The sequence below is a fragment of the Ammospiza caudacuta genome, chromosome 6 (genome assembly GCF_027887145.1).
Source record: "Ammospiza caudacuta isolate bAmmCau1 chromosome 6, bAmmCau1.pri, whole genome shotgun sequence".
NCBI classification, from domain to species: domain Eukaryota; kingdom Metazoa; phylum Chordata; class Aves; order Passeriformes; family Passerellidae; genus Ammospiza; species Ammospiza caudacuta.
In genome coordinates, this window is record NC_080598.1 from 2,336,652 (window position 1) to 2,358,634 (window position 21,983).

Genomic DNA, 21,983 nt, shown 5'->3' on the forward strand with positions numbered 1-21,983 from the left:
TGCAGTTTAGCTGAGAATTTAGAATTACTAATTCATTAAATAGGACTGGGGTAGTACATTTGCAATAAATGCAGCCTTTCCTTTAATTTACTGTATTCTTGTATATATGCAGTGCAAAGCCACGTGCTTTTTACCAACTGATCATCAACTTTTGGTTTTGATGTGAGCTAATAACTGGCATTCCACTGTCCTATAAAGGAATGTGTTTCCTTTCTCATGAGGCTGGACAAGAGGATGCTATTAAAAGACATTGTTATGTAATAGGATAGTGCAGAGATGCGCTGCCTTATGAATGCAAGAAAAGTGAAACCATTTGAAACATATTTTAGGGCCTGGCATTTTCACCATTTTCTCATGAGAAAAGCAGCCTGTCAGTGTTCTGCTGAGTGCACTTAATGGTGCTGTGCTCCAGATCCCCCTTTGTGCCCCATGGCTGGGATAAACCAACCCATGTTTGCCACTTACCACAGTCCTGCTGTGAACTGACAGCTCATGAGCAGCCACAATCAAGTGCCAGGCTTGGCTAGCAAGAAGAGCTGTCCTTGCTGTTTGCAGACTAAGATGGTGAGCACCTTTTGGTTTGGTTTGGTTTGGTTTCATTTTGGTTTGGTTTTGTTTGGTTTCGTTTGGATTTTTGTGGAGGTGGGTCTTGGGGTTTGGTGGTTTTTTTGTTTATTTTTTGGGTGGTTTTTTGTTTGGTTTTTTTTTTGGGGGGGGGGCGGTTTATTTGATTTGGGTTTTTTTTCTTTTTGTATTTGCCTTGCTCTCCTTCTCAACACATTATGTTCTGTGGATCAGCTCTTTGAGCATTTCTATTTACAGCCACAGCATCGCTTTGGCTTTCACACTGGACCAGATGGAGATTTTTGGGGCCTCACCCTTGACATCTAATGCAACTTCTGCCTTTGTGTCTGGAAATTCAGGGAGTTGGGAGAGGTGAACATTGAGACTAAGAGAGAAAGAAGGTGCTGATGATAGAGTACTGTGAGTGGCTTTGTTCCAGTACTGGTGTAAAACCCCTAAATGAATACAAAATATACCCATGGTGCTGTTATCTGGGCCATGAGCTGACTATTGGATCAAGATTAAAGAATGTTCACAGGTTGCTGAGCTGTTCAGTTTGGTACTGCTATTTAAATAACTCTTCAGTTTACTCCCACACAAAGTTATAGTCAAAGGTCTCTGCAAAGCATTTGATGGTGGAATTAGGAAATCATGAATATTCTCATCTGTAACCCACAAACAGTTATTGTGACTGTAATGTCCTTAATTTTAAGCATTTTGAGTTGGACTCTTGTGGCTATGAAGGGATCCTGATGAACTAGTGACATTTCTACACTTTGTCTGCAGGATAAATCCTGTCCTGGGTAATACTGGCCGTGAGCTTTGAGAAGTAACAAACACACATCAATAGTTAAATCAATAGTTAAAGTGTACTCAATAGTTAAATCATATTCAATAATTTAATCCTGCTCAATAGTTAAATCCTACTCAATAGTTAAATCATGCATCAATAATTAAATCACGCTCAATAGTTAAATCATGCTCAATAGTTAAATGATATTCAATATTTAAATCCTGCTCAGTAGTTAAATCATACTCAATATTTAAATCATACTCAGTAGTTAAATTGTACTCAATAGTTAAATCACGCTCAATAGCTAAATCCTATTTTATAGTCAAATCACACCCAATCAATAGTCAAATCATAGTCAATAGTTAAATCATACCAAATCAATAGTTAAAGGTACCATCCCAGCTGATGCTTCAGTTATCTATATATGTCTCTCTTGGCACCCCATGAGTCAAGAAAAGCAGTGACAACAGTATGATTATTTTTAGAAATGTCTCAAGTAGAATGCACGAATGTTAAAATATCGATGGACTTTCTTTATTGCTGCAAAGCCTATTTTTGTGATTTCAGTGTTTTCATTGTTAGTCACTCCTATCCTGTGATGTAAGCTGCTCCCTGCTAGACTTTTGTGTTGGGGGAGCACTGCTTTTTCAGTCTGGTGAGCATGGCTAAGGCTGTTCTCCATGTGATCGTGATCAGTACTGCCTGCAGCACAGCAGTGGGTGCTGCCCAAGTGTCTGCACAAGTTTGCCAGTGACACATGGAGTGACCTTTTAAAGGAGATGATATTTCCTTTCTTCAGCTTGGTTTTCCCCCCTGTGACCGGAGAACAATGTTGGTGACTTGAGAAAAGCTCCTTAAAGCCATTTCTGCATTGGTGATTGAGGTTTGGGTCCCACCGTGCTGCCCTGTAATGCAATATCCTGTGAGTGCTGCTGACATGCTTGCTCTGAGAGGGGGAGTTCAAGATGAACTCAGTCAGGAGAGGACTTTGCACAGAAGAGTTCCCTCTCTGAAGTGAGCAGGGTGTGCTGAGACAGGCATGTATTGTTCTGCTTTACACAGCAGTTACTCAGGTGTGGTGGTGTTCACAGGGGTCCCAGGAAAAGGGAAGAGATGAGAATCTTGACTCCATGTTTCAGAAGGCTGATTTATTATTTTATGATATCTATTATATATCATAAAATATAATGTATATAAAAGACAATTATCTATTAAAACTTACTAAAGGAACTAAATGAATAGAAGAAAGGATTTCATCAGAAGGCTAGCAAGGAATAGAAAAAGAATGGAATGATAACAAAATCTTGTGACTGACCAGAGAGTCCGAGACAGCTGGACTGTGATTGGCCATTAATTAAAAACAACCACATGAGACCAATCACAGATGCACCTGTTGCATTCCACAGCAGCAGATAAACATTGTTTACATTTACTTTCTGAGGCCTCTCAGCTTCTCAGGAGAAAAGATCCTAATGAAAGGATTTCTCATAAAATATGTCTGTGACATTCAAGCTCTGCATCTAGGGTTACACAGCACAGTAGGACAGGACCAAGGGCCTAACTAAACATTTAGTGCTTATCAAAAAAGTTTTATCTGTCTTCTGTTTGTACTCCTTTGGGTGCAACACTGCATGTCTAGTGATAACTATTTGAATTAAAAGAAAAAAGAATTGAACTCTTGGCAAAAAATCCCCCCCGGAGACAGCGCATCATAGTTCTTCAGAATGGGTATTCTTTACTGGTTAAGAAATCTCTCTCCTGACAGGTATCTGAAAGAGCAAATCTTAAAATTATGAGGGAGCTGGACCAGTATATGTAATTTCTACTGCAGGATATTACACAAAATGTGATGGTAAGTGGTGGATTAATTGGCTGGAGACAATGCTTCCTGCGCTGACTTTCTGACAGACTGTGAAGCAGCAGAAATTAAATGCAAACTTTTGGTGCATCTACATAACAGAATATTGAACTGCAGACACCTTTTGAACCTGGAAAAATGCCTGCTGAAGCACGCTGTGCTTCAAAAATAATTTTGATTGTATCAAAAATATTTTTTAAAGTGACCAAAGGAAATAGGTTGCTTTGAGGAGGAGCTGAAAACAGCATTAGGCCTTTCTCCTTCATATGAAGATGGGTGATGTAAAAGTCTGTTCTGCTAATGGATATATTAATTTTTTTTTCTTTTTGGATTTCTTGTTGGAGAACATTTGTATTTGAAGGTTTTTTCCTGGGCATGTCTCTGGTGATTACTGTGAGGAAGTCTGGATGGGGGGAGGTTTTGTTAATTACGGATTTGTGCTAGTTTGAGAGCTGTCTGTATGATCTACACTCTTTCCTGGAATTAATACTTTTCTCTGCTAGACAAACACAATTTTTTAGTTGACCTAAACAGTAAAAGTTAGAAAGAATTCAAGTAGTAGCATTATTTTTCCCTTGAAGTCCTAACCTTTTGAAACTAAGATGCTGACAAGTTGGAAGCTGAGTGTGGATGGGGAGTAGAGTGGAGTGACCACAATTAAGAGGTGGGAATAAAACTACAGGTTGTGGGAGCACCACCCACATCACCATCTTTATTCAAATTCTCAATATTGATTTTTGACTCTGGCACATTGATTACAGTGAGTTTTCCTGCCTATACAAATTCTGAACAGCTTTAAGCCTGGGAACACTTCAAAAGATGGAGGAGGCCAAATCCAGGTGATGTGTGGTAGGAACTGCTTCATTGCCCATCTTGGGAGAAATTGAAATAAGGAGAAGGAGCTCCTGACCAAACAGCAACCTTGTGTTCTACTGATGGGGGATTATTTTTAATGTAGGCTAATGAAAAATTATATTCCCATGTCATAAGCTTGAAAACAAGATGTGAAATGAGAGGCAGAAAATCAATGTAAGTGCTATTTTTATGGAGGGAGGTATTTTGCCCAGTTTAAGAAGCAAGTTATCACTATCAGAAGGGGATGAAATGAAGCTTCAAAAATAATCCTTCAGATTATCATAGGAAGTGGATTCAATTCACTGAGCAGACATCTTTGCAATCCCAATTTTGAGTGCTCTGGTGTACAGAGGGAAATGGGGAAAAAAAAAAAAAAAAGAAAAATTGAGAGGTGTTTGTCAGCCTTTCTATGGTCTGTAGTAGGTCCAAATAAAACATCTGATGATCAGGAAAAATGAATATAGTGTTTATTATTATGGACCTGAGATAGACTCAGGAATGAAACACCAGGCAGGTTGATGTCACCTGTAATGCCTTAGCAGTTGTTTTAAAGGACGGACAAAATCTGGCAAAATCTGAAATTTGAAGTTCAGCTGGGGTTTCCGAAACTGGGAAAAAAAAAAAAATCTGATTTTTAAGAAGTAAGCATAGTGATTACTATCCAAGTAGACTTTAAGGTAAAGACATCAAAATTGCTTTGAAGTTTGTCAATTGAACATGTGTTAGGGGAAGGCCGTATTTTATTTATTTCAGGATGAGGATCATTTACTTCACAGTTTGTTTGAAAGTATTTCTGATCAAACCAACTCCCTTGCCAACTCGCCTGAGCCATGAAGTGCTGCTCTCCTCCTCATTAGTGTAAAGGCAGCATCAGAGAATTTAACTGACAGGGCAGATAGGTAAAAGGGGGATTGCAGAGTGGGGGAATGCAGAGGCAGAGCCTGTCCCATACTGAGAACAAAAAGCTCCAGAGCACATTTGCTGGCTGTGCAGAGAAGCCAGAGCTGCTGTTTCTGCTGCTAGCAAGGCTCCTTCTTTTACATTGCTTGGTCACATGCCAGCAGTCACTGCAAATTTATATTTTTATTTCTTGGTCCTATCATTGCTTGGTCCTATAATTGCCAGGTGGATTAAGAATGAACTGTTATGTATAATAAGGTATATATTGAATATTATATACTATAATATATAATATATAACATATATAAAGTATATATTGAATATTGAACATTAAGAATGAACTGTTATGTATAATAAGGTATATATTGAATATTATATAGTATATATTATATAGACTATATGATATTATTATATAATTGTACATATAATATTATTTTATATATTATATAATATATATTAATATGTTATATAGTATATACTATGTTATATTATTATTATATAATAATAGAACTATAATAATATAGTTAATACAGTAACATAGTCATAATAATATAATATTATATATTTATTATATATTATATATTATATATAAAGTATATATTGAATATTATATTGAACATCAAGTATGAACTGTTATCTATCATAAAGTATATATTGAATATTATATAGTATATATTTATGTAATATATAACATATCGTACATAATATATATTATTATATATAAAGTATATATTGAATATCATATAAAACATTAAGGATGAACTGTTACCTATCATAAATTATAAATGTATTATAAATGCAAATCTCCAGTAAAACATCCAACAGCATCTTAAAATGTACATATCCATAGCCCAATTCACCAAGGTTAATATTTGTCAGATACTCCACTGAGACTTAGCTGCTTTTCTGCTTAACATAGCAGCCTGCCCTTCTAAAAGCTATCACAGCTGATGGCACTAGGCTCCTTTCTGTGGCTTTATAAATTCCTTGCCGAGCAGCTGCCAGGTGCTGTCAGTGCAGCAGTTTTTGTAGAAACTAGGTAGGAATACTGTAATATAAGGGAACAATGATTTAAAAGTAAGGACAGGAGTGAGTCTGGAAAGTGTTGGTAGGTCAAATGTAATTCTTTGTCCTTCTGTGCCAAATATTTGAGTCTGGAGTGTCTTATAAGATCTTAGAGCTAGCTGAAGGAGATGAGAATAATTGACATGAAATGAAAGTTTTTTCTTTGACCCAACTGCTTTTGTGAAATTTTATACTGGTTATTATTTGACAGCAGCTTTTGCTTTAGAGAGGGTAAGCTCCCCCAGCCAAACAAAGCAAAGAGCCTCAAACTTCCCCCAAGTTCAGACTAAAATCCCTGAGCCAGAAATGAACTCATTTGGAGTTTTTGTGCCTCAGCCCTGGAAGAGAAGAAGGCTGTGCAGGGACGTGTGCCGCTGAGAGGGCAAGAGCTGACATCCAGACAGCTGGGTGCTCCAGCCCTTGTGCAGCCCCCAGAAAATGCAGGCTGGCTCAGACAGTGTTTCCCAGACAGATAACTAGTTTTATTATGGGAACAGGATGGTTCTAGTAAAGAAATTTAAGTTGGAGAATAGCTGTACTTACTTAACTGAAGAAATAACTGTGGCTGTTCCCTTTCTTTAGGTGTGTGGCCAGCTCCTCATGTCTGACCTCTTGGTGTGCTGCATTAGGTTTGTTGTCATTGCTTTGCCTTGATTCCACCCCTTGCTGACAAAAAATACTCATGTTTTGTTGTAGTGTGTTCATTAAGTTCATTTAATTCCCCCCCATTTTATGTATCTGCTCCCTCCCATTTTGTGTAAAATGGTTCTGCTCTCCTCAGTTTTCCCGCCACAGCCCTGCCAGTTCTATTGTCAATCTGTTAGGTTCTATAATTCCTCCTCCCCCTTTTCCCTTATATGTATGCTTTTTCTCCTCCCTGGGCCAAGTCAATCACCCCCTCCACTCCACCCAGTATTCCAGAAGCTTCTCCTCTTTGGGGGTTGTGGTTGGCTGTGGTCCCGGGGCCCCTCCCATACCTGGTACCTATTGGGCTCTCCACTATGTCATTTGTGTTAAGCTCATCCCCTCTTCTCCCCCTATTGGTCTTCTGTAAACCCCTCCCGGATCCACCTCTTCCCTTTATAACCCTGAGGCGCCCTTTGTTCTTGGTCATTCGCTGATACCTTGTGGGCTTTCCAATGATCCTGTTTAGCCCCCAGCGAGTGTCCAGCTCCTTCCTTCTCGTCGTTTAGCAGCGATCCAGTCCGCAACCAGCACAGCCCGAGGCTTACGACGCCGAGGGGCGCTGGCAGGTTATGCAGCGAGGTGTCAGCTTAACCTCAGCTAGCCGGACTCTGACCTTCTCTGCCCGTGAAGGCCAAATACACCTCGCTGCAATGTTTGAATCTTTTTCCAGTTGATTTGACTAGAAAGTACTCTTGCTTTCCTTTGAAAAGAGCTACCCTTGATTTCTCTGTAATTCAGTGCTTTGGGCATTCATTGTTTTTATGTCATTTAAGAATGTGTATCAAGTGGATGAATGCTGTTATGGTTTGGTCAATAAAAGGCTGGGAATTATCATTGGAAGCAATCTTCCAAGTTTTAAGGCTTCTGGACTGGTCTCATGACAGACTTGTGTTGCTTTGATTTTGTGTTTGTATGTTTAATGTTAGTTGCACCTTACCTATTTCAACCACTTTGCTAAAAATTTAAAAAATTGATTCTTAGAATCAGTTTTAAGCTAGGTACTGTCATTTAAACACTGGCACTGATAGTGGTGTCTAGCCACTAAACAGAACCAGTAATTGTAAATTACTCACTTTATTAAATGAAAAAAAGAAATGCATGTTTCAGAAAGTGGTGATTTATTACAATTTGTTCATCGTGCCACAAGTGAAAGTCACTAATTCTTTTTTGTTTTGTTTTGCCCATCCCTGCAGATGTCAGGGGAGACTCAGGGGAAAGAGTGCAATTTTCCTGCTTTGCTGAGGAGATCTGTGAGAGGAGGCTGGACACTGCACGTGGCACAGAATGGCATGTCTCTGGAATACAGGAGGTAAAGGCCTTGTTTCCTCATCCTTCTCCATTTTGTAGTAATAATTCCACATTTTTCCTTAATGTGAGGTGCTGGTTTACTCTTTACTCTTCTGCTGGAAACATCCTCTCTGTAGGCAGTGGTTTGCAAGTGTGTAATTGCACAGCATTCTCCCATTACGTAGTGAACAGAATATAACAAGTGAAAAACCCTTCAGCTTTATTCTTAATGTGTTCAGGATTGGGATTTTTGCAGCTTATTTATTCTTTCTGTCTTAAATGTAATTGACAGCAGTTGGCAATTTTGGCCTTAGGAAACACCAGGTAGCATATGGCCGTGCAAAAGCTTCACAGGAGCCTGTGATTTACAGTGCTAATCTGCCTGTCAGTTTGTATTTTTGTTATTTGTATTATTATTTGCATTCTAACTTTGGGCATTGTGCTAGATTTGGGGAACATTTTAGAGTAAATATGGTGTTTGTAGAGATAACAATGGTTCAGTTCGTGAACTGAACAGTTCACGAACTGAACAATAGCAATACCTTAAACATTTTCACTTGTGCTTTGTGGGAAGTTTAGGATCCTGGATAGAAAATTTGCATTTCTGTAACATGAATTCTTAGTTCTGAGTCAGCAGTTCCCAAAATTCAGCAGGCATTTTTTACTTGCACAAGGTCCCAGCATCACATTTCACTGCAGGCGTGCTGATGGCTGAGGAGCCAGCACACTGCTCAGGTTTGAACTGAGGATGGAGAGGGCACAGAACTCCCTGATAGTGGTGGTGAAGGTGGTCAAAAGGAAATGAGGAATATCAGAATATCTCATCAGCCTCAGAGCATGAGCTGAGCTGGTTCTCAGCTGCCCCAGGAGAAGGTCTGGTGAGCTGACACAGAAGCATTTTGAATATAATTCTGTGTCACACACACAGAGATGGCAGAGTTCAGGCTCTGGTACAGATTGCTGTGGTGTTTTCCCCTCTCTTGGGGCAAAGGCAGGGCTGCTGCTTTTGCCAGCTCCTGTTGTGGTTTGCTGCTGTCATGAAGTGTGGGATTAGCAGGCAACCCCGACAGGGGAAGGGATGGGAATCTTGACCCCATGTTTCAAAAGGCTGATTTATTATTTTATTTTATATATATTATATATATATATTAATATGTATCATATTATTATGAGTATTAATTAATATATATATATATATATAATATCTTAATCATATTATATATATTAAAAGAAAATGCTATGCTAAAACTATACTGAAGAAAGAGAAAGGAGACATCAGGAGGCTGGACAAGAATGAATAATAAAATCTTGTGACTGACCAGAGTCCCGACACAGCTGGCCTGGGATTGGTCATTAAGTAAAAACAATTCACATGGAACCCATCCAAGATACACCTGTTGGTAAACCATCTTCAGACACTTTCCACAGCCATCAGATAATTATTGTTTACATTTCTTTTCTGAGGCTTCCCAGCTTCTCAGGAGAAAAATCCTGGTGAAAGGATTTTCATAAAATGTGTCAGTGACAATGAAGGGCTCACTAACAGTAAATCCAAGCCTTGCCAGGGTTTTCCAGGTTTAGACTGGGCTCCAAGCCTTGGGACAGTGGAAACCACAGGTGTTTTTTTTTCCACTCTCCAAAGTGGAAAAGTTTGTGTCAGACATGGTGAAGTGTCTTAACTGCCTTAAATATGGAGGTGAAAACTCTGTTTTCAAGTGATCTATTACTAGAAAAACATTCCTTATGTGACTCATGGTTACCTGTTTCTTTGCTCTGCCATGATCAAGGGGCTTTCTCACTGGAAATAATGGTGAGATTGACACAAGTGAAATATTCCTGGTGTTTTAGGTTGTTACTGGGCACAAACTGAGCTCAGATGTGAGCTGTGGGAAGGTGCCCAGTGCTTCTGGCAGCTTGGTGGGCAGTTTTTGTCATAATGTCAATGCTGGTGTCATTGTTTTATTGATATTACTAGCATTTATGTCACAACCTTTTAAAATTAATAAATGTCACTTAGTTTGAACTGCATATGATCCACTTACATGTTTGGGGTGTTACAAAGCCTTCCAGCAGCTGGCCATTCTGGGTGGTGCAAAAAGGTCAGACATACATGTCTTACATGAATATGTATGTCATAAACCTTAATAAAATTCTTCTGTTTTCTTTTTTCTCAGCTGCTGTTTTAACCTGCAGCAAGTTTTCTTCTGTTTTCTTTTTTCTCAACTGATGTTTTAACTGGTGATGAGAGAATAGAAAATTTTATGCTGTTTTATTCTTTTATTTTTTCTTCAAATCCATGCATGACTTTAATCAAGCCAAAAATGGTGCTTTACATTGCATTAAAGGAAAATCTGATTTCATGCAGTTTACTGAGGACATGCGAACAGAATTGAAATATAAATTACCACACAACACTGAGAAATATGATGAGTTTAATGCCATTTATATTAAAATAAAACTGAATAATATGAATACATTTGCAAATTAGCAAAGCATTCCATGCATATATATGATGCATTCAAGGCCAACTGTGCAGCTCTGCAAGACTTTGATTTTTATTTTTTTTAAATCTATTAATGAGAATAGCGTGAATTTGGAGGTCCATTTTTTCTTCAGGGGAGTTATATGGGATAAAATGGATTGTGGGTGGACCTGCCAAGTGCTAGAAGCAGAAAGGAGTGACCTTTTAAAATTAATAAATGTCACTTAGTTTAAATTGCTAATGATCTACATACATGTTTGGGGTATTACAAGTTTATGTTTTAGTGAGATGTCGGAACAACTTGTGGCTAAGCCAGTCAGCACAGCAGACCACAGTCTTGTTATTATTTTTTTTTTCAAAGCAGAGCGTGCAGCAATATTTATTTCAATGTTTAAATAACATATTTATTAAATAAATACTTATTTAATAAATTTATTAAATAACATATTTATTAGGTAAATATTTCAATGTTTAAATGACATGGAAACAGACACAGAAAACAGTACCTTTCAGATTTTTTGTTCTTTATAAATAGACCTCATTGAAAACTTTATCAATGACTGAAAGGCCCACAAAAAGGAGCACTTACAGGCAAATAGCCAAAATACACTGATCTAGAGGAGGCACCTGTGCTTTTTTTTTTCTGGACATATATGATTAGCTGATTAGATTGCATGGTGAAATGTTGCCAGGAAAGCCTAAACCATGCTTGAGACTACAGAAAAAACATTTCAAGCCTTCTTCTCAAGCCATACATGAATTTCACAAAAAAAATAAGATGAAATAAAATAAAATAGGATTAAATAAAATAGGATGAAATAAAATAGGATAAAATAAAGTTAAAAATTTTGGAGTTGGAACAGTTTCTGGCTCTTTCACAATTATGATCTTCTCTTCCCCTGATGTCATGCACACCTGCAGGGCCCTTCAGGCACAGGGGTGGTTTTGTGTGTGGGTTTTTGTGGATAAATGAGGAAGACCTGACTCTTTCCAAGAGGTAAAAACAATTCAAGGGGAGCAGGATTGCTTGGGAAGGTGTGCAGACAAGAGTTGACTCGGTGCCAGAAAAGATCTGAAAGTTTTTGTAGTGTGGAATTTGGAGAACATGGGAACTGATGGAAGTCTCTTAGATCCAGACATTTAGGATTCAACAGGACTAAAGATTAGAAAAGGGTTTTCAGGAAATACTTCAGCTGCGGAGGAGGATGAGGAGGAGGAGATATTTTGGCCGTGGAAGTGACTTGCTGTGTTTCCAGCCCCTTGCACAGCTCTCTGGAGCCTCTTCCCTGGGCTCTGTTGGGTGCAGGCACAGTGACCAAAGTCTTCAGACCAAGCTCATTTTCTTCCTTCCCATTGCTCTGCTGGTGACCCTTGCTTTTGGGGTTCTAAATGAGTGTTCCAAAACTTCCTAGAACTCTTTTGCTGCTGCTGCAGTCTGTACGTGGTGGGGCTTGGTGGGGAATGCCAGGTTTGTTTAGGAATGTAACTTCTTCATATTCCTGTTGTCTATAGAGGGAGGGTGGGCTTTGCAGCCATCATTCTTTATGGCAGACATCTGCCATCCCATAAATGGTTCCACTGAAACCATGAAGTTATTCACAGAAGGGGATCAGCATGTTTTTAACATCAAAAACCCAGTTAAAAGTGTGACATCTGCTCATGATCAAAATCTGGGTCCAACCTGGTTTCATTGGGAAAGCCTTTAGCTAAAGATTGATTTGAATTCAAACTTGCATCTGTATCCAACCTGTTTATTAAAATAGATCTGATTTTTCTCATTTCTATACCAGGTGGATTTACAGTTAGTTCTCCACTCTGCCTCTGCACATTGCTGTGTACATAACAGAAAAATATGAGCTCCCTCTTGTGATCCAAAAAACCTTCTCCTTTCCCCAGCTGAACCAAGAGGACCCTGAACAAAACAGTAAAAATATTTCAAATCTCTTGGGTAATTCCTGGTCTTCATTAAAGGATAAATCTGTGATGTAACAGTATTATTGAGGTTTTTAAAAGTGTGGCACAATTTAAAAAGCAAGATAGGGCTAGGGTCATTCTAACAGGAAAGTAAAAGCTTCTCTGAATACATCATGTTTAAAATGCTGGAATAATAAAGCCAGATATGCAAGTAGAGAGCTCTTTGTCTAATAGAACATATTTTTTAGCTATCAGAAACAAGAAGCATGTTCTCAATGAGACATAAAGAATAATTTTAAAGCTTCTGGGATGACAGACATTGCAAAGTAAGATACTCATTGCAGGCACTTAAAGACTGAATATTCTTAGAAAACCGTGTAGAAAAATAGTCTTCTCGCAAAAAAAAACAAAATAATCCAAGAAGCCACAGCTTCATCAGCAGCATTATAACTGCTCCTTGTGTAGTGTAGTGCTTTGGAGTTTTTATCAGAATTACTTGTGTTCATGCTGATGAATTAGACTAGATACAGTTTAAAGGCACTGAAATTGTACCTTCTTTAGTCTGTAATTAATGGTCCTTTTAAAGGGTGTTAATTTCATATAATTCTTGCTGTAAGTTTCCAAAGCAGTAGACTTACTTGATTCCAAATGACATACAAAGATATAGACTCCGTGTCAATTAGTTACATTTTCTTACCTGTGATTTTAATTTCTCAATAACTAAGTTGTTTGTTTTTAGAAAAAAATCTTTGTCAAATGAGGACTAATGGTAAGGTAGGTGCTGCCCTGACTCCTGCAGTGATGATGCACACCTAATGGTTGCTGGAATGACATCTTAAATGGTTTATTTTGGGTGGTCCTTTTTAACTATTTTAGATTGCAATGAGAAATACTGAGCATCAACCTTTGCATCATGTGGTCCATGTTGCACAGGAGCTCTCCTGGAGGAGTTAAGAGACAGCAATCTTGTGTGATACCTTTAGCTTTTTGTCTGGGAAGCACTCCAGGAAAAAACAAGGTCAGGAGGCATTCCCTGGAAGGAATTACTCCGTGCAGACAAGGTGAGGTACACCCCCTCCCTGCTGAATGAGAGATGGACTGGGATTGTGCATTAATCTTTCACCAAATGGCGTTTCTCTGACAGAAAACAAAAGCTGCACAAGAGCCAGAGGCCTCAGAGAGAACTCTCTCAGTGGAAGTAGGGAATTGAAGGCTTTATTTAGGAAGTGTAGCTTGTGCCCTTTATAATGAGATTGGAAGCAGGCTGTTGTGATACCTTTGTTCTGGACCCGGTTTGCTGGCCCATGAGCATGGGTTTGGTTGTACTCAGGAAGAAACCAAGCTGTACTTTTCAAATATTATCTGCTGAGGTTCTTTGGGTGGGAAGGCTTTTAGCAACAGTGGCTGTGTGGAGATTAAATGAGCAGTAGTGAGTATCTCTGCTACAAAAGAAGAAAACATGGAGCCTCTACTCATGGAGACAAATCTATTTATCATCTGAGAACTAATGTTACAGAGAGAAAAGATGGAGACAAATAAACATCTCTGCTTCCTAGAGTGCAAATAACTTGTCAACCTGTCAAAGAGAATGGTTTTACCATTTATCAGATTGTTCTGTCCTTTGAAATGCTTAAACATTCTGTCAATCACATTTGAACCCACTTGTATGGTTTTCAAACATTCTCTAGCCTGGCTGCAAGAGAAGAGCTTTAGCAAATGGTGATTCCCTTTAAAGCACAGTTTGCTCTGAGAGACACTTTCCAATCCATATGTGATTACAAATTTTAAAGGAATACAGGACGATGAAAGTTTATCTGGAGAAATCCAAGGATAAGCATATTGATTTTTTATCACTTTTAATTCCAAAACTATAACATTTTTGCTTTCCAGGACTGGCAGTTTTGACATCCTAGAATGACTTTGCTAATTGCCTCTTCTTTCTCCTGCTTTCCCGTTTGCTCACACGCTTCCTCTCTTACGCACTTCAGCTCATTTGGTTGTTTTTTGTCTGTCTTTCCTTGCTCTCACTTCCTTAACTACCACTCCATATGAAGCCAGGGAAAACCTCACCAGCTCCTAGCGTTGCTTAGCAATGTCATGCATCTCTTGCTGTCTGTTGTGAAGCCATGGCATCCTGGTCTTTCAACAAAGATTGCTACATCACTGCTCTGCTGTAGGTTCCATTCTCTCCCTGAGGTTTCTGATAAGAGATGATGTGTCTAGACAGAGTACATAAGAGATTACCTTCTGTCCATTATAATATAATTAGATCAAGCCATACCAAAGCTCACCAAGATTTTATGTTTAAAAGGTCAACAGCTTTTATTCCATATCTCTAAGATAAGCACCTTACATTGGGCTTAATATGTAGAGTGCTGTGCCTGAAAGGAAAGGAGCTTCAAAAGATTTCCACTTCTATTATATCATTCAAAATAGAAATTTGATACTGTAATACGTCCATTTTAACTTCCGTGATTCATGGAGCTGGAGATAAAAATAGGTCAGCTGTGCCCCTACTGGTTCAGGATTATTCCCTGAAGTATATTTTCTATTTCTAAGTCCAGAGCAGATTTAACTATCTCCAGTGAGGATTTACATTTATTACACTGGAGGGTTGTTCTTTGGTGGTCTTAATATGTTATCATTTATTATTTGTATTATGGCAGCAGTTGGAGAGATCAACTGAGATCAGAATCCCACTGTGCAAGGTATTCTGTGAACACATGGAATGAAGTCATTTTTCCCCTGAAAGGTTTGCAGTCTGAATAGATAAAAGAAAGATTGACAAAGTGGCCATGTCTCCCCCAATATCCCCATTTTAGCCAACCACAATTGAAGCAAATAAAGGTGAGCTTCTCATTGCCTTGCTGATAACACATATAACAGAGCTGATAAGTGACTTCAGATCTCTTGCATTATAGCCTTGTACATTACCTAGAAATAGGATTTTGCATTAGAGTGAGATACCCATCAAAGTTTTGATTAGTAGATTTTTTTTTTCTTGTCTAATCTCTTGCCTCTCTTGGGATTCATAAAGTTCATTAAATTACTTTGAATTATGGAATTCTCAATTGTCCTGCTTGTAAGCTATACCCCTCAAACATCAGAAGAAGCTTAGCGCATAACCCATGTTTTTAGAACTCCCTCCACTGTTCACCAAACAACCCGTTGAGTTTTAAAATTTTTTTCCCTTTTCTCTGCCAGCTCCTCACTCTGCTCTGAGTTCACTGTATCTTTCTTTAGCTTTTTCATTCAAAATTCCCAGTGTTGATTGCAGTATCACTGCACAGTTTTGCCAAAGTTCTACAGCATAGAGAAGCTGCCTTTTTTTTTTCATGTAATCGTTGCCTTCTATAAGTGGGGATATTTCTCCTAGCAGATAATTTCTCTGCTTTGTAAAGATCAATATGGCAAATCCAAGGGAAAGCAATATAGAATGGTTCTGAGCAGCTTAGTGTGATAAAGCCAGTGTGTCAGATTTGCAGACTTCTGGAAACAAACTGTTGTGGTTTAACCTCAGATGGCAACCAAGCCCAAGCTGCTCCCTGCAGCAGTGGGGTGGGGGAGAGAGGCAGAACGGGAAAAATGAGAAAACTTGTAGGTTGAGACACATTAATAGGTAAAGCAAAAGCTGCATATGTAAGCAACAAATCCTGAGGAATTGATTCCTCATTTTCCGTGGGCAAGCAGGAGCTCAGCCATCCCCAGGAAAGAAGATCTCTGTAACCTGTCACTTGAGAAGACAAATGCCACCACTGAAGGTCTTCCCTCTCCTCCATTTTCCCCAGGTCTATACTGAGCATGAGGCCAATAAGGTCTGGAATATTCCTCAGGTTGATGCCTTAGGTTTCTGTTTTTATATTTTCAAATTCTGTGCTGCTTTAGTGTGTGGGTCTGGGCTTCACATTCCAGGATGGTGAGCTCTGTGCAGAGAGCAGGGAGACAAAACAATTCCTGCTCCAGCTGGGCACCAAGGACAAATGATCCCAATCTCAGCCCCAGAGCACAAACCCCGTGGGCTGCAGAGAGAAAAACAAGCAGGCTGGGAGTGCCTGGGCTAAAGCTGCAATGGGACAATGAACTGCAAGGTGCAAATGGAGCAGAACTGATCCCAGGGAGAGAGCCCGGCAGCGCTCGTGCATTTTGGGGCCATTTTGGGTCATCTTGGGTGCAGCCCTGGCTGGGCTCTGGTGCTGCCCAAGGTGGATCCATGGAGGAGATGCTTTGAATCAATCCCTGCTTTATTCTGCAGCTCTGTCCAGCCCCTGCTCCAGGGCAGCCTGCACAACTCATCGAGGTCGGCTGGGGTCAGCTGTCCTGGCCCTGTCCCCTCACAGTTTCTTGTGCACCTCCAGCCCCTTGCTGATGGGGTGGGAGGCAGGAAAGGCCTTGACTCTGTGTGACCGCTGCTCAGCAAAAATGAAAACTAACACAGATAATTGTTGTAGGCGCAGAGTTGGTGGTGCCTGGGAGCAGTGATTGCAGCTGTGCAGGACAGGTGAAGGCTGTTGAAGGTGAGGAGCCATGGGGTGCTGAGCAGTCACACAGGGAGCAGAGGGCACACAGGTGCTGTGCATCAGCAGGAGGGGATAAAAGGTTGTGAGCAGATGCTCAAAGCCCTCTTTGGTGTTGGTGGTGGCTCCCATATCATGGTGACCCCAGCAGAATTTGGGGTTTTGCTGTAGGGTGAGGTGCAGACACAGCAGCGTAGCCTTGAGAGCAGTGGGGGGACACTGCCCGATGGACCAGGCTGGATTTGGCACCTGGGGCACAGGTGAGCTGCTGGGAACACCATGGGAAATACGTTCAGACCATCTAATGCAACAAAAGCTGTGAAAGGAACAAGAGAAGTTAGAGCAGCAGTAGGAGCTAGAGGCAGAGTGGCTCTGTTGTTCAAGTGCCACGTGTTTGTTTGGTGTGTACTGTGCTTGTGGATTGCAGTTTTTAGGATGGGAACATGTAGATTCTGTTATTCTTGCGTGTTAATTTTTGAAGTTGTGTGGATGTGGATGGAATTCTGTAATTCTTGTGTGTTACTTTATGAAGTTGTGTATCCGTTATGGAATTCTGTGTCTCTTGTTCTTGTGAGTTACTTTATTTTGTGTGTGTGTTACTTTATTGTTGTGTGGCTGTGGATGGAATTCTGTAATTCTCTTATTCTTGTGTGTTACTTTATGAAGTTGTTGGCTGTTATGGAATTCTGTAATTGTTATTCTTGTTTGTTGCCTTATAAAGTTGTACTGCTATTGATATTGTCAGTATTCTGGAAGTCTAGGTATGAGGATTTTGATGATGTGAAATATAATTTTGGGGAGTGAATCAAGGTCAGGACAGAGTCCAGAGTCAGTGGAGGCTCCACAAAGGGTACTTGTACCATATTTGCTATTTCTTCTTCAAGGGCCCTCTAGAAGGATGGCAGACATGGCATTTATTTAAAAGAACAAAAAAAAGGGGAGAAATGTTGTGGGCACAGAGTTTGTGGTGGTTGGGAGTGGGGCTGTGGCTGATCCCCAGTTGTCTCCAGCTGTGCAGGACAGGTGAATGCTGTTGAAGGTGAGGAACCATGGGGTGCCCAGGGGTGCTGAGCAATCACACAGGGAGCAGAGGGCACGCAGGGGCAGTATGTGTGTGATGAAGGGAATGGAAGGTTGTGCTGAAGAGCAATAAGGAGCAGCAGGTGCTTGAAACCTTTGGTGTCACGGTGGCTTCACCTTCATTCTGATAGACAGTAATACTCAATTTAAAATCTAGCTGCCATCTGTGAAAGAAATTTACAAGACAAGCACACAAACATTTCATTTAGGCCAATGAAGTTGAGAACACCACTTCAGCATTTGTTTTTCAGTCTTGCTTTGCTGGTGCATTTTGTTTATTAGGCTTTTCTAGCAGGGTGATAATGGAATTTGGGCTAAAGTGATCTGCATAATTGCTTGTCTAACAGTGGCTTTTGACACACAGCTAAAATGTTCCTCCTTAAACACCTAAAGAATATAATTTCAGTGACAAAAATACAGTGTTATGCATGCTCCTTCTGTGGTGTCTGGAAGAGAGATCAGGGAATCACAGAAAATCCTGCTTTGGAAGTAACCCTCGAGGATTGCTGAAGTTCACCTGTGTATGTCTTTTTGGAAAACAGGTTTTAATTTCCAGTTAGCTTTAACAGTAACAAAATATAGAACCAAGCATCCCTTCCTAACCCTGTTATAGGTGTTTTCCACAAACTATCCTTTTTGGCTCCTCAGTTGCTGAAAATGTTTCCAGCAACCTCTCCTTTGGTACAGCATTTGTTGGGGGGCACCAGTGCTGCAAAAAAGAATCTTTTCATTTTCAATTAATATTTTTCTCTTCCTAGTTTGGACTGTTGCATCTACCTCGTCTCAGCCAACCAACAATTTATTTTGTGATTTAACATTGAGCCAACAGAAGTGAGAATGGCAGCAGAATTCAATGTTAGCAGCAGAAAGAATGCTAACAGCTCACTATTTGGGGGAAAAATAGAAACCAGCATCTTCAGGCTCAGACATCTGTGTCATACAATTTGCCAAGACCTGCCATAACTGTGAGCCTCTAGTATTATTAATTACCATAATGTAGCTAGTATTGAAGTGTTGGTTTTAAGAGATTAAAACAGTACATGTTATATGTATATTTCATGTTCTTTCTTGAAAAGTTACTCTGCTAATTTTCATCATTCTTCTTCATAATTGCCACTACTAACTTATTTATTAAGTTGTTTTTCTTTCTTTGTGATCATGTTTCAAGGATGGACAAGCTGCATCTTCTCGGTCTCTAATGAGCTGCTGAAGGGCAATTAGCAGTGTCAGGCCTGCTTGGCAGCCACTGGTGCAAACTTTTGTCCTGCAGCAGCCTTGTCTGCTGATCACTCAGCTTCATCCTGGGCCACGATGCCCTCCAGCCAGCCATAAATCTGTAGCTAACACAGCGCAACTGCTGTACCAATTGTGCAAATTAAGTAAAGAAGTGATTGCTTCTGTTGTGTTTCAGCTCCTGGTACCCTTTACTCTGCCTGCAGTAGAGGATTTGCAGTTTAGGATGGTCCGAGAGTGGTAGCTGTGTGCAGCTCCTGAACAGGGAAAAAAGGGCATAGCTAAAAAATGAACATAAAATATTATGTCTATGGGTTGGCTTTTGTTTTTAGGAGTGCCTCTTTTTGCTGCCCTTCTCTTTACTGGAGTGGTGCTTCAGATGCAAAACAATTGAGTGTACTGTACCAAGGCTGGCTCTTGTCACATTGTCCTCCCTTCCATGCCCTGTGTGAGGGTGTATTTGTCACCTCAGCTCAGTCACTCCATGTCTGTCGTGTGTTGCCCCCAGGAATTCTCCCTGCTTCATGGGTTGGGCAGATTTTAAGGGTTAGTTTGGAATTCAGTGCTAGCTGGCTTCTGTTCCTTTTACCTCGCTGGTGCATAAAGGCCATAAAGAAGAAACCAAATTGAATCTGCTCTGAGGTCCTGAGGTGTTGACTAGCCTGTGTTATTTGAAATGATGCAAAGTGGTTTGGGGTTTTTTTTTTCAATCTTGTGTTTCATAGCCTATTTTTTTAAAACTCCAATATGAAAAAATTATCTGACCACAACAGTTATTCTCAGTAAGCAGCAAATATTGAAACAACAGTGAAGCCCAAACTGACAATCACACGGGGCCATTTTTTTCCCCTGCAGTAACCTGTCATTCCTTGTTATTTACTAATTTAAAATATAGTATGGTTCTTATATTGCTATTTTATCTTACATAAGATATAGGAAATCACAAATATTGCAACACGAATTAAACAGAAGACAGGGATGTATATGTAATTTTTCAGTGGGATTTCCAAATCTGCACGATCTGTCATACCTATCTCAGAAGTGAAACCACATTAAAGTGTTAATTTCAGCATCAGCATTAGAAAGGTGCCCTGCTTACTCAAGGACATATTTTGATTTTCATAAAACCCAGACCATGAATTTTCAGCTGAATGTGAAGGTTTACCAGCCTAACTTCCTTTGTAGCCACACTCAGGATTACAGCTTTGTGTTAGCTGATAAAACTCCATGCTGTTATCCAGCTGGGAGCTGGGTCCAGCTGGCTCAGGGGTGAGGAAAGCAGAACATCTGGGCTCCAGCAGAACACCCTTCCGTGTCTAAATCTCCAGAGTGAGATTTAGACCAGTTGAGTTGTACCTTTGCACTCTCTTCATCTTCTAACGTGGAGGTGCTGCTTTCATTTTGGTTTTGTCATTCAAAAATTTTCATGTGTGGTTTAGGGGAAAAAAAATCCAGGCAAAAACTTAGTTTTATACCTGATTTTATGCCTCTGCTTAAAGAATAATAGTTTTTGCTTATGTGGTTAAGCCCTACTATAACCTACAGTGCACTACTAACAGAACTAGAGAATTTCTACCAAATAGTAGGTAATAAGGCTTCTTGTTACCACCAAAATGAGAGAGAAAGAACCAGCCAAAAATAGAGATTTGGAAGATCCTGACTCAGTGTTTGCTCTATAGACTATATGCAGGTGTATATAAACAATATAGGTTATCCTACAGATTTTTGGGTTGTTCTGGAAAAATACACAGTGTTTTTCTGTCTTTCTGTTATTGATGGTTTTGCAAAACATCCTGTAACAGGACCCTCAGCAGGTTAGATGATAATAATAAAACAAACCAGAAAATTGTCTTTCTATTTCAGAATTGATAGAAAGATAGCTTGGCCATTTTATATTTAAATATTTGTCATTATGGGGCCCACGTGTAAATCCTTGTCGTTGACTTTAGATAGTGGTGATGTGTGATACATACTGGGAAAAGAAAGCAGAGGCTATGATGGCTGTATTAATAGAGTTGAGAGAAAAAAAAATAGGAAATAGTACCTATTTTTTTCAAAAATAATTGAAAATTATGGTTCATTTTGTATATGGTGGAAATATCCTTGCTATCCTAGAGTTTAGGCTGTAAATCATTAGACAGACTTTTCCATTTTCACTGATGTAATTATGTTGCATTTGTGAGCATCTTATTACATGAAGACATGGAACTGAGTGGGATTTGTCAAGAGTCTTTGCAGTTAGCTCACATAAAGTTCTTTTTCCTTGGCCCATCATCAGGCCTGAGTATAGTGTCAGACATCTGATTAACACAGAAAATCATAGGCTTGCTGAATCATTTGATATTTCTTGGAGAATAAAGGGGACTATAAAATAGAGCATGAATAATTCATGTACAGGACTATCCAAAGTCATTTTCTGATGATGTGATTTCTCCCTCTTTTCAGAACTGAACTTTGCTTTTAAAAGCCAGTGTGGTAAAAGTGTGTTTCTGTAGTGTGGAGACATCTTCCTTTTCAAATATTTATCTTATAAAGTAGAAGTGTCACAAATGTTGAAAATAGGAAGAAGAAAGACAAAAATATATTGGAATTTCTTTACCAGAGAGAACTGTAGGGTGTGAAAATAAACTGACTTGTTATTTCAGGAGATTTAGTCATGACAGTAGAAAACTATACTTTCAGAGGAGGGTACAACTAATTTTTAAGAGCATCACCCTGTCACAAAATGTAAACTGAGAACTTGGCACGGTA